We start from the raw sequence: 14,193 nt of genomic DNA, 5'->3' as shown, positions 1-14,193 counted from the left end.
GTTGTTATTCATATTGTTGATCAATTAAATACTTGTTGATTTACGAATGTTATTCATATTTTAAGATTAGTAGCAACTAATCATAGTGGTAGTGATATCGGTGACGCAATGACTTGTTGACTGGATGGCAGGTCATTGATGACATAGTTGATGTTGGGAGAATTTAGGGTGTTGTTAAATTTATTTTTTTATGGTTTTATTTATGGGAGAAACAGATTCTCCCTCATTTCTCTCGGGGATCAAAGGATCTCCCCACTCTCGATAGTTAAATTTTAGATTTAACTATTTCGAGTGGAGAAATCATGTAATCCCCTCGAGACTGAAGGCGAATCTATATTTAACTCCTGGGAGAAAATAATATGCCTTATCTAAATTTTCAGGTTTCAAGGCAATCATGTGTACGGGAGGTGACTTGCCCCACGTTTCGTGAAAAACTTATTATTTTGATTTTATTTAACAAGGGTTTATATCTACCGACTTTAGCTAGTAAATGGCAACAAAACTTTTTTTGTTTTTGGTGTTAGTGGCACTCAAAAACGGCAAATAGACACTGAAACATGGATTATCGGTAATGGATCACTGATAATGAGCTAGTAAAAGAGAAGTGCGGGAATCTCAAAATAAAAACGAATGTAAAGTTCCAAGAAATATACTTTAACGATTCCTAAATTCGCGATTCGCAAATTGCCCACTTTTAATTAAAGGTTTAAATAAACATATGAGGTAATATTGTTTCAACATTTTAAGTTGTTTCTGAAATGATTATGTGGATATATTAACCCGTAAAATCTGGTTGAGAATTATGATTATCATTGGGAATGAATGAATGAATGAATGAATGCTTATTATCAAAAACAAAACTGACAAAACTTATTCAAAATTTGTTTTAGTATACATATATGTTTCAAATTAATTCGCCAAAATGTGCACTATTTAGTTTGTCATATCATAACATTGTTACGAAATTGAGCTCAATACACAAAACTTAAATGATGGAATGGAATTAATAGTATCGTATAGAAATTATTATATTTGTAATTACCGTTATTAAGTATTCAATTATATTTTGCTCAAATATGTCTTATTTTTAATGTCAATGAATTTAACATTTAAATATTATACCAATCAGATTTTTTTACCTCTTTACTTTATTCTCATTAGATGTAAACAGTTACAGTGGAAATACACTAACATTGATATATAAATTGCATTTGAAAATGGTACATGTATGAAATTAACCAAGACTAAAGTTTAACGTAATGTGAATAATATAAGTGTAAACAGTATTTTATTAAAGAAAGAATATGTTAACATGATAATGAACACATTGGGGATTGAAAAACAAGTGACGCAGCACTTTTATAAATTCCTTTCCGGTATTACAATATAAGATACGGTTATAGACACAAAAATGATAATATAATAAGTACAATAAGAAAAAAAATAGAGATGACCAACTACTAATTACCAACTATAGAGACATAAATATTTAGACATCAGCCAAACCTTTTTGAGTTTATCTATAAACTCGTGTATGATCAGAAAGTTTTCATTATCTGACGAAGAAGCATCACCATATAATAATTTATTTATAGTAACAGGGTGATATGGCAGACATCAAACATACCACGTCTCTGTACGTCAAACATACAAAAAAGGAGTGTTCTGGGGTCTCAACTTGTTCACATAAACAAAATGGATCGTCGACTAAGTTTTTTTCTTATATAAATGATCGTTTAAACCACTACTTAGGGTTCTTTTTTTCGTGTGAAGAATTTGACCCATTCTCTTACCGACATAATAATACTTTGGAACCGGATTAGTTTTTCTCAGATATTTCTTAAAACAATATAAGGAGGAGCGCCTTACATGAAGTGGTAGTTCATTCCACATCTAATAGTTTAGGGAAGAAGAATGTTATGATAATAACTAGTTCACGTAGGTATATTGATCATGCACACGAGTGAATGGGGCAGGACTAAGTTACAAAGATATGCTGGAGCATTATCGTTGACCATCTTATGGTAAAGAATAATATTACCTCTTTAAGCTACGATTCAGTTTTCCAGTGAAATTTTGATTTTATGAGTTCATCATATAGAACTTCTAATAGTGTTACATATTTTTTTTCAGTTATGCTAATTAGTGCTCAAATATGATAAAAAATATTTGTAATTAAGTAACATATCACTTTCAATGTCTGATGTTCAACACAGCGAAAACAAATATCACATAAATATACACAAAAACATACATGTATGGAATAGACCATACAACTTCATGGTCAGTGAACCCTTTGTCTTTTTTATTCATATAACTGATTGATAATTGCTGTAATTAAAAAGTAGGCAAACCAGGATTAAATCGATTCAACCATGAGGTGCATTTTCTTCGCAAATTCTAACAGTTCTAACATCGTTGGGAATTTTTCCGACCCTTCTGTAAGTTTACATTATATTCCCTGTATCAATTTAATCCGAGGGAGCAGTGTAGCGAATAGAGTCGTCACATTCTGAGACGTTCGTACAACATTTGATCCTCTATCCAGCATAATAACACCTAGGTAAACTGTCCCGTACTACCATACATCGTGTACTAAGTTACAGCCCTAGCTTAATCCTACGAGGAGGAATGACTCGGCCAGCGAAAGCTTTATATTTATATAGCCTAGCTGGCCGAGAGGTCTAGGGCGCTGAACTTTGTGCAGGCGGTGTTGTCATAGATGTCACAGCGGTACGAGTTCGAGTCCCGCAGAGAGAAAGACCAAAAATTTGCTTTGCAAATTTGACAGTTCTAACATCGTTGGGAATTTTTCAGACCCTTCTATAAGTTCACATTATCTACCCTGTATCAAGTTGATCTGGTGGAGCACTGTAGTGAATAGAGTCGTCACATTCTGAGACGTTATATATATACATTTTATTACATATAAAATGTCAATGTTTCTTTGATACATGTTTCTACTGCATATTCAAGCAAATAGATTAAATTTTTTAGCATTGATTTTCACTCCTGTTAGAAACCATGGTTCTGGTAAACACCAAATGAAAATTATGTCAGATGGAAAAGAAATCTGATCATACAAGACGTGTTCACGTTTGATAGTGGTGAATAACAGACAATTTATCTGTAAATATAACTCAAGACTAACTGAACTCTGTTGTCTCAGATATAAACAATAACTTTACAAAGACGGCAATTGAAACATTTGGAAAATTAGGGTAGCGAAAAAAATATGGTATTACCGCGAATGCTAAAAAAGCAGAAAATAATTTCAATAAGCAAGGAAACGGTATAGCTTTGCGAAAAACGGTGGAAATAGATGGAATCTGAGATCAGCTAGTCAGGAATATAAATCATCTCTAAATAAGGCTTTCAATTAAGTACTAACAAAAAGCAGCTAATGAGTTGTGGAATATTTCTAAAAAAGATACTAAAGAATTATGAAAAAATTTTGAATAAATTCAGCTGTAGTTATAAAGGTGAAAATGACAAAAAGTCATAACGATGCTAAAAAAACGGTAAAGCGTTTAAGGCTGATGGTATAATGAACGAATATATCAAAACACTGCCACCGATTTGATGCCAATACATATTAAACTTTTCAACATTATACTTGACACGGGTATTGTACCTGACAGTTGATCTACCGGTGTTATGATAACTATTTATAGAAATAAAGATTCGAAATCTGATCCTGAAGTGTATAGAGGTATCACATTGAACTCGTGTTTTAGTAAGACTTTTTCTGAAATTTTGAATAACAGTTTTAGCGATTAAGCATAGTATGTTGAGTTAAAAACCAAATCGCAAGCTGGCATCCGAAAAGGATTTTGAACTGTTGATAACATTTTTATACTATATTCTTTAATTACTATGTATGTTTCATTAGGAAAAAAGTTATATTGTACCTTTGTTGATTTTAAGTGTGCTTTTGAGACTATATGGAGAGCACAATTATGGCAAAAATGAAAAAATGTAACATTAGGGTAAAATATTCAATGTAATATATAGCATGTATCAAAATATAAAATCTTGTGTTAAAAAGGGAAATAATGTATCAGAATATTTTGTGTCACAGATTGGAGTGAAACAGGGTGAAAATTTGTCTCCCTTTCTGTTTTCATTGTTCTTGAACGATTTAGTCATATTTTGTAGACAACGGCGTAGACTCATTATACGGTATTTCGAATATGTGTCAAGAGTCTTTAGATATGTATATTAAACTCTTTCTCATTTTATATGATGACGATACAGCTTTAATGGCCGAGCCTGCAGATAGACTACAAAATGCAGCGATTTCTGGAAACTTAGAGTGAACACCAATTCATATTAGCCCAATCTGTTCAAGGTTCGACATTTGCGGGGGTATTAAGTTGCGCTAAGTTAAGCGTTTTATCTTTGAATGTGAGATCTCAGCTATTAGTGGTTTTGATGGCAAAACACCGAAATCTTCTGATCAAAATAACAAACAGTAACTGCAAAAGCAGTTTCGTTAAAAAAATGTAGATATAAGAGACTAAAGAACTGGTAACAAGAAATATATATTAATTATATGAATTTTCACAAAAATGATATTAATGGTTGCTACTACTCATAGCTCGGAAAAAATTGAAAAAAAAGTGCTGACCAATCATTTTTATGAGAGTTATTGTCCTTTGTTCTTTAGGTTAGCTATTTCGATCAGCAATTTTCAACAATATGATAGACAATGATTAAAAAATGTATCGCCTATCAGGAATAGATACCTACACTTTATGTACTACAGAACAATGCTCCAATCGTCAAAATATAATGACAAACGACACGAATTAAGGAAAAAAAGTCTTTCAGTATTTATTGACATTGCTGTTGTTGCACGTAAATTATCTTTGCTTGAAGTATCGACAGTAATGGCAATAGAAAAATATGCATTTATTTTTATTGTTACGGAGAAACATGGATAAACTAATAAACGCGTCATTTAATCGTCAAAAACATTAGAACAGTCAATGTATATCTTCTGCAGTTCTTAAAAGAAATGGATTTTAAGGTTTCACGGCCACCTTTCGAACACAATAATCTAATTATATCGTACATTTCACTTTGCATATCTTATTTGGGATTTTTGTAGGGAATTAAAAAACGTTGTCCAAAAAATTGGGATTCAAGTCAATTTTTTTTCTAATTTTTAGCTAAATTTGGTTTCTAACAACTGTTTTGCTTTTAGGTTGTATCACTACCTGTCAGATTTTTACACGGACAGGTTCAATAATTATATAAGTAAATATTCCTTTTTCTTCATTAAAAAGTGTTTACTTACATAAATGCTCTAGTTTTTAATCAGTCATGATTTTCTTTCACTCTAAAAGACTTGGGTCATTGATGTGTTTTTTTTTTAATGAATACATTTATTGATATTAAGCTATGACTTTTGTTTTGCGTTTGCTTCTGTCACGACTATAATATCATTCTTCGAAGTTCAAGCAATAATGTTTATTTGCAAATAAAATGTTAATGTTGTTTCTAGCAGAACAAATTAGAAAAAACCTAAATGCGATCTATTTCAATAGTCATTAACTTTCAATTTATTTAACAACAGAAATGTTTTTACGGTTGAGCAAATACAATATTAAGAAGAATACGAATTACAACAGAAGCACACAAACATGAACAATGTTCCCCTTGGATCCAAGATTCAGATGTCATAGTCAGTAATATATTTTATCAAATAGCATTGTTAATCACTCCGACATCATTACACATTAACAAGACGCAGACAATACCAACATGGATTGTAACAAAGAGTAAAGAAAGTGATGTTACATAATTGATATGTAAAGGATATGTCACGTAGTAAACAGAATCAACACATGATTTGTTAAATTGCGTTTGGGAACATTTTTCATCCCGGTCTGAACTGAACCCCTATTGGACATAATTTGTTCGGTTTAAGTAGGTGTTCGGTATCTCTAGGTTGAAAACTTAAAAAAAAAGACTTTAAAAAGCATTTGTTGAAAGCAGGTTTTCAGATTATTCAGGGTTCGGTTTAGACGGGTTTCACTGTACTTGTACTAGCCTCGTAACTAGGAGGTAGACCTAGGGTAAGGGACACAACTCTTACAAGTCATTGGAACGTTTGCATTCAACATTTTACATCGTGTAAGCATCAAAGAAACTTGGACTGATTTCATTCTGTTTCAAATGAAAGCTTGAAAAATTGGTGAAATGGAATAAAATACAAACATATCACTGATTTCAAGAGTTATTTTCCTTACTTGAATCTTTATTAGTTTTATGAGCCAAATCTTCAACTTCAAGATGTTAATAATCAGGTGAAATATTGTGACGAAGAATTTTTCAAAGGTCTCTCTGTCTGTAGTAGGTTTGCTTGTTTTTTTTCTTCCAAGATTTTTTACAATGCAGTTTAATAGCCATATATGCCACACGCGGTTATTATGTGTTGCTTGATTCATATGATAGTCATATGATTGTCACACTGTTTTCATATGTAAGAACATATAATTACCATGTGTTAATCATACGAAAATCATATGTAAACTAAAATATGATAATCATATCACGCTCGAATAATATGATAATCATACCTTGCACTTTTTATAATTTTCTTGGACGTGTAAAGTGCGATTTAATCGCCTTACAATTTGCTTAATAGTTTCTCGAACTGTTTTGTCGATTACTTTAACTTAAGTAGCAGAGGAATTAAGTAGCACTCCACATAAGAATCACGCAAGAGTAATCAAGCAAAATGACACGTTGAACAAATCAGTTTTCATGGCGCAGGTGGTTACACCGTAACGATCGACGAGTTCGTGATGACGACCATAAAACTTTTGTAGTGATGACTTCAATCTTGTAGCAACAAAACCCTATTCCAGAAGCCTATTTGTTAGAATTCTAGCGCGATACAAAAAGTCTGCGTAGTCTCGGCAAGCTCTGGCATAACGCATGAGTTGTGATATGAACACTCCATACGCAGGTGTTGAAGGAATGTTGCCACAGATGAAAGGAAAGTTGACAATTCTGAATGAAAAGTCATCACGTGTGTCGTAAAATTTGGTCAATAGTTTTCCTTTACCATCGATTTCTAAGTGTAGGTCAAGATGTGAGGTTGACTTCACAGGTGTCTTTAGTATCCTTTATCTCAAGTTCTTTGGGGTAGATGCGATGTATCTAATCCCCAAAATTAGGATTGTCTAAAGATAATACGTCATCTATATAGCGGAAACTGAGATTAATGGATCTTGCTAAACGATATCCTTTCTTTCGGACCAGATCAGCTATAAAGTCAGTCTCATAAGAGTGAAGGAATAGATCAGCAAGTAGAGGAGCACAATTTGTTCCCATTGAAATGACGACCGTTTGTTGAAAAACGCGTCCACCACACTGGACAAATATGCTGTCGATTAAAAATTCCAGCATTGTGTAGATATCTGTATTTTTGGAAGATGATTTGGAATTATTTCTTACAGAGTATGAGCAATCTCTACCAAGAACTATACATTTGTATCTAGGTGTATCATCTTTTTTTTGAAAAGCGACGATGTATAATGTTTTTAAGTCGGGATTTTAACTGAGTATGGGGAATAGAAGTATACGATGTTGAAAAATCAAGTTTTAATGCTATTATATTCAGATAATAGTCTTGAACTGATTGTCTCCAACAGATCTTTCGAATTTCTTAGGATCTACATTGAATTAATACCACTACGGGAGTAACAAATGTTGTGGTAGGACCGCAGACCTTCTTTGACAGCTGTGAATATAGAAGTTAAAAGTTTTGAAAGAGGTTTGGTGGAACATTTTGCAGATCCAACTATGAAACGTTGTTTGTATGGATTCTTGTGGAGTTTATGAATCCAGTACATAAACGGTAAATCACAATCATCGTCCTTGGTAGAGAGACCAAAAGAGGATAGCACAGATTTATGGTTTTCCACAATCTCTTCTTTGGAGAGTGTGGTAGCAGTATAGGTCTTATCACTGCTATAATTTTGCAAATGTATAATTTATCATTGGAAAGCCTACATATTTTAATTTTTGACATTTTGTTTAAAATGTCATAGTAAGCAGAAAGTAAAATGTGGCTTTGCATATAACCCTTGTTCATAGGAGATAAAAATTATAAAGAATGCACTGTAGAATTCAAAATTAAGGGCGATAACTCTGTAAACGACACTAAAATACAATAAAAACTATTGAATTTTCCATGTGGATTATCTCATTTATACATTTCACCATAAGACCTATAAAACAACTGAATACCAAAAATAAAGACTGATTCTTAAATACCAATGAACAAAGTTTCATATAAAAGATATGAAACTTTATTCATTGGTATTTAATAACTCTACTTCCTGTTTGATTCACATATAAATTCAATACAAATTTGCAAAACAAAAAATGATACAATTTTCCGAAGAACCAGTTTTGATAAAAAAAAATCTAATTAAAGCGACCAAGACATAATGAAATCTTTTTATTCTTTTGGAGATGAATGATCAATAATGTATTCTTGATTAAGAACAAAGTCTGTTGATAGTTTTCTGTTATGTATTTTATGCCCCGTGCAGGTCCGGGTGTCAATAGAATAGGCCTGCAGCAGCGGTAAGCTTGTCGTAAAAGGCTACTAAATAGTGCTGAGAACCCTAGCCGGGGTTGGGGCGCTCTGCCCATGGAGCAACTGGGTTGTGTGTCCCAGGTGGTGGAATGATGTACCCTTGACGTGTTACATGCTGAGGTCGTCAGACTGTTGTGCGCCGTGTTGGAAGGATGCCACGTTCCTCGCACGTTAAAGAACCCTGCTGTGGTATTCGATAGGAGTAGGAACCTTTGCGGTCCGCCACAGGATGCTAAATTGTCCGACCCTACCCATCCCGTCCCCTTTCTAGTGGCAATCAATATTTGTTGACCCTATTATCCTTGTGTCCCATCCCTTTTTTTCATTCCATCATCATTTCATGTTAATTTTATCATCCATTTCATGTTCATCGCCTGAATACAGCTGAAATATTGCTGCTCGGACGTTAAACCTCAACAATCAATCAATCATATTTTGTATTTTATACATTGTTTAAATTGTCTGATCACTCGATATGATCTTTAACATCTTCAATTAAGTTTGAACTTGCCTCTGAATCATTTTGGTTTACAATTTCATTTAATTGATATATTTATATACAAAAAGGTGTTTTCGCTAATGTCTGTTTCTGGTCCAATTACTATATTTAAAATACTAAAATTTAGGGAATTATTCATATTAGTAAAAAGAAAAACTGAACCAGACATAAAAAATACATTTCACCATTAACGGATCAAATGACATCTAACAATTGTTTTCGAATATTTCTTATGAAAAAAAAGTTATATTTGTGTTTTTAATTAGTAATCGTAATTAATTTTTGATTACTTCAATATATAGCCGAAGATTGTTTTGACACAAGTTATTACAGCTAAAATGTTTAGTTAGTTTTTGACAAAAAATTCATGAAATTATGTTGTCAATAATTTTGTCGAATTTAAACATGCGTATTAATTTCCCCATTTCGCATAAATAAATCGAAAATAGGTGAATCAAGCACACATATGATTCAATTATATGTATTTTTATCCATTTCTCTGATTTACTGAGGATGTAATCAGGGTAAATTCTTGAAAATAGTAAGCTCCTTTATTCTTTTATTTTTTTAAAGCACGTTACTCATTTAAGACAAAAAATTGTAAAATAATTATTTGAAACTCAGTGCTACAAAAGTTTTGAATTACCAAAGGAACATTAAAACTGTTTCTAGAACGACTACATTATTACCGTAAAAGCGACAAAAGCGTCATTCCCGCTTGGTTTCTTATATGAATTGTACAACAAACACTCTCCATTTGTCAAAGACATACCGATTTTACATTCATAAACGAACGCAGCAGAAAACATACAAACCAGCGCACTGAAGTTTTTAGAAGTTGTGTTATTTTTTCTTCTTCATAACTTTTCTTTTGTATTACAGTTCAATTTTATATTAATCTTTACACTTACTATACATTCTATGTAATGGCGCATGAAAACCTTGGCCATCTTACATAAAACAGAATATTGCTTATTTAGCGAGGTGAGCGGTTCGGGGTCTTTATAATAACGTCCCATAACTGAAAAAAAGATATGAAAAAATAAAACACCCAACTGTAACTCTTTCCCTTGATTATTCTTAAGCAATCCCAAAAAAAATACTTATTTGCGACTTTTTGGCCTGTGACTATTCGTCCTAATATTCTCTAAAATTAAGACTGACTTTTCACCCTAACTCTTTGTCCAATGACTTTCTATGGTGACTTCCTCGAATACCAACATTTTAAATGTTACCTCTTTCTTGAATGCCAAGAAAAATATTTCAATAGATGTTTATATTATAAAAATAGGTGTTTTTATAAAAAAAAAATAAGGATTTTATAAGTATTTAAATGTTGAGATTAATTTATGAAGTTGATGAATGGAACATTTTATACCTATTTACATGGAAAACAGCAGAATATATTGAAATTGAATTCTTACAAAAATTGTAAAATTTATAATAAAATTTAATATTTTATCTTTTATTTTAAGAAATGTATAAAGTATATACAAAAATATTAAAGAAATTCAGAAATTTGATTTCAATAAACATTATTTCAAACTCTGAACTTTATCTTGATGATTTATTTCATTCTTTATCATTCTAACGTTTTAACTAATTAATATGAATATATTTATTAATTATAGTTTTTAGTTTGCTCTGTGCGCAAATAAATAATATATTTTGATTTTTTCCTTCCTTTTATGTCTCATGTGATATCAAATATACGGTATGTCCTATATTGTGGAAAGTTTCTATTTTCAGATTTACAGATTTGGTAAACATTTGGTAGTTATACCAATATAACAAAATGCACATTGTGATAACAATAAATAAATAGATAGATAGATAGATAGATAGATAGATAGATAGATAGATAGATAGATAGATAGATAGATAGATAAAAGTGGATTTCATATTTTCTTTCGGATTACATCAAATTTCCGATTTTGAATTCGTAAGTAAAGCTTCTCCGAATATTTTTTTCTTTTTGGTTACATGCTTGTAAAAATTTGTAAATGATTTAGCATTCTAAATTTTGTAGATTCATGATATAAACACTCTTCTTATATTTTCATCTTTAATTATACAAAAACAAAAACTACAGGAAAAAAATAAGTGGAACGATAATAAATTCAATCGTAAATAAAGAATAAAATAAAATAAAATAAAAAGGAAGCTGAATTCTCGTTTATTCGAGAACTTATTTTTAATTATTTATAAAAGTGGTTATTCTATGTGTATTGGAAGGGGGAACAATGTTATTGACATGACACCTATTGAAATGGTTTTATGACTTTACGATTTCCCCGTCTTTTTTAAATTTAGAAATGTCACACTTGTTCTCTGCATCGGCTAGACTGACTGTCCTTAAGACAGGAAATAAGGACGTGGTATGGTTTCCCCTGCAAAACTGACACGGGCCATTGGGGGACATAAAACAAAGTTTTAGACGAATTCCTTTATTCACACAACAGATAGAAAACTGAACACACGTAAGTTTATTTTTATTTTCTTTTAAGTGGTATTTATTTGTAAAATACGGAGCTATATATATTTGACAGTCCTACAATTCCCATTATAACTGTTATAATTGATTTATTGGTGTGTTTCATGAAATATATCTATCATTTTTATAAAATAAAATTACAAGTAAGATTTATCATAAATACATTTCATTTACGTGTCCAAATATTTATTTTAAAGATATATTAACTTACAATTAAAAAGAGGTCATAAAATGCAATTTGTTTAAGATACCTTTACGGAATATCGTCATTATTATGATGATAAAGATATTGTTTGAAGAAAAATGGCATTTATGCTAGGTTTTACAATATTTGTTAAATTCATATAGCGCTCACTGGAGCTCACCAGACGATTCTGTCACATGCGTACAGAAAGTTTTGGTAATGTGAAAAAAATCATCACCTTTCAGTCTTCAATTTTTTTTAAATATGCATTTTTGTTTAAATTAGTATGCAATCTTTTTTCATTACAGTGCAAGATTTTTTTTTATAATGAAAGATATTATATCATAATGCAAGTTTTTAATTGAAATGCATGAATCTTAGAATTATTTTAAGATTTTTTCATTAATATGTTTTTTTTTCTTATTATTTAAAAAATAACTGTCATATTTTTTTTTGTCTATTGAGAAATAACCTTAATTTTGGCGTTCACATTGGATAATCCGCGTAGCTGTTTATTCTTAATGTGAACGTCCAAAATTAAGGTTATTTTTCAATGGACACGATTTTTATTGCAGTCATTCATATAGATAAATTCTAACATTTTAAAAATTAATAAACTCGTACATCAGAAAAAAATGGTGTACATGTACATGCAGTTTTAGGTTTAGGTTTTATTTATGATTATGTAACTGTTATATTTGTTTTATTTTTTTATCAGGTTTGTTTTACCTTGAACTTATCGATTACATTGTCAGACAACGTATTCTTGCTGATTGGTGTTCGTTAAAGAGAGCAATTCCATAAAAGGGGCGTGTCCCCTAATAAAGTAATGTCCATAGAGCAATAACCTCAAGCATAAGCCAATCAGATTATCGCATTTAGCCAAAATTTATTTATTATCAAAGAATTCTTTGTTATTTTTTCATCTCCGGATATTAATATGCAATCTTTTTTTATATTTCTTTTATATTAACTTTTTTGTTCATTCATGCTATAGGAGGCACTCCGATGTTACGCCCAATTTCATTTCAATGAAAAAAGATTGCTTATCAATGAACAAATCTTGCAAATTAATAAAAAAAAAATATATATTGAAAAAAAAAAATTGAAAGGTGATGAATTTCGCAACACACCAATTACCACACCAAGAAGTCCTAAGTTTTTCTTGAACCGTAATAGTATTCAGTCCAGACACAATTTAATTCCAGATACACATCTAAATCGTTTAGCATAGCAAAAATGAAGAGTTACACACTTTCTCCTTGTCGATCACCAACTTAGCACATGAAAGTTTCAGATTTGTTTTGCTTGTAATGCAAGCATGATTTTATATTATGTTGCATAAAAAGTATTAAACATTTTTCTGTTGATTGGACGAATTACATTTTATACCAAAATTCATGCCAAAGCCGTTTTCAAAATCAACATAAGTATTAAAAAGTTTCTTTTTCTATAACGTAAAACTTCGATTTGAGAATTTGGAACAAATGAGCAGTATTACGTTAAGAACTATACATTCTGACAATGCATACCAGATATTGTATTTACGTTTTTAAAAATTGAAACTCTACAAGAAAACCAAATTGTAACAGCATGAACTCAAGTGCTATTATTGTGTATTTCAATACAGTTACAAGTCACTGTTTCGATGCTGTAATGCTGATTCATTAGAAGGAAAATTACAATAAATGATTTATTTTCATTCTTTAAAATTCTTTTTTTAGTGTTGAATTTTTTTGTCTATTAACTTAAACCATTAAGTTGAAAATAACACATTTTTTCTTAAAACAGATAGATTATGTTTAAAAAAAAATATTCATACATACACTTTTCCTTCTATGCGCATTTTCTACTAAATGTGCTACAATATCCTCTTTCCTTAATTATATATTATTTTGCTAGCAGATAAATCATTATTATGTGAAAGAATTTTTTAAAATATTCAGTTTCTCGTGACCTTGTGTAGCTGTGATTGTTTACAACCTAACAATTAAAGCCCAATTATGACGACGGATGTCACCTGAAGTCTGATAATTTCAAGCAAGCAATAATGTAGACAATGTTTTCCATTCAATCTAATCATATATCTGATGGGAGGCTGTAGATTGCCCAGTGCCCAGCTTCCAATTAACTTGCTTCTATAAATTATTCATTGAATAGTTTCTTTAAAAATTATATTCCGTAGATCTTTTCATCCTAGAACAGAGACTAATAATTACGTGTAAGAAAGCTTATTCCAATCTTATTCTTGTAATTCTGTTATACTTGAGCATCGACCTCACCTTTGAAATACTACAGGTTCAAAAAGGTATTTCTTTCGTTCAAAGTTAAACTATATGAATGGTACTTATCATCAATTGAAAGTTAACATCATGACTATGGTGGTCGTTTTATTA

Source organism: Perna viridis, chromosome 5, assembly GCF_037379345.1.
Source record: "Perna viridis isolate PV_CMFRI_1.1 ecotype Kerala chromosome 5, ASM3737934v1, whole genome shotgun sequence".
Taxonomy (NCBI): domain Eukaryota; kingdom Metazoa; phylum Mollusca; class Bivalvia; order Mytilida; family Mytilidae; genus Perna; species Perna viridis.
Note: the sequence above shows the minus strand (reverse complement) of the source record.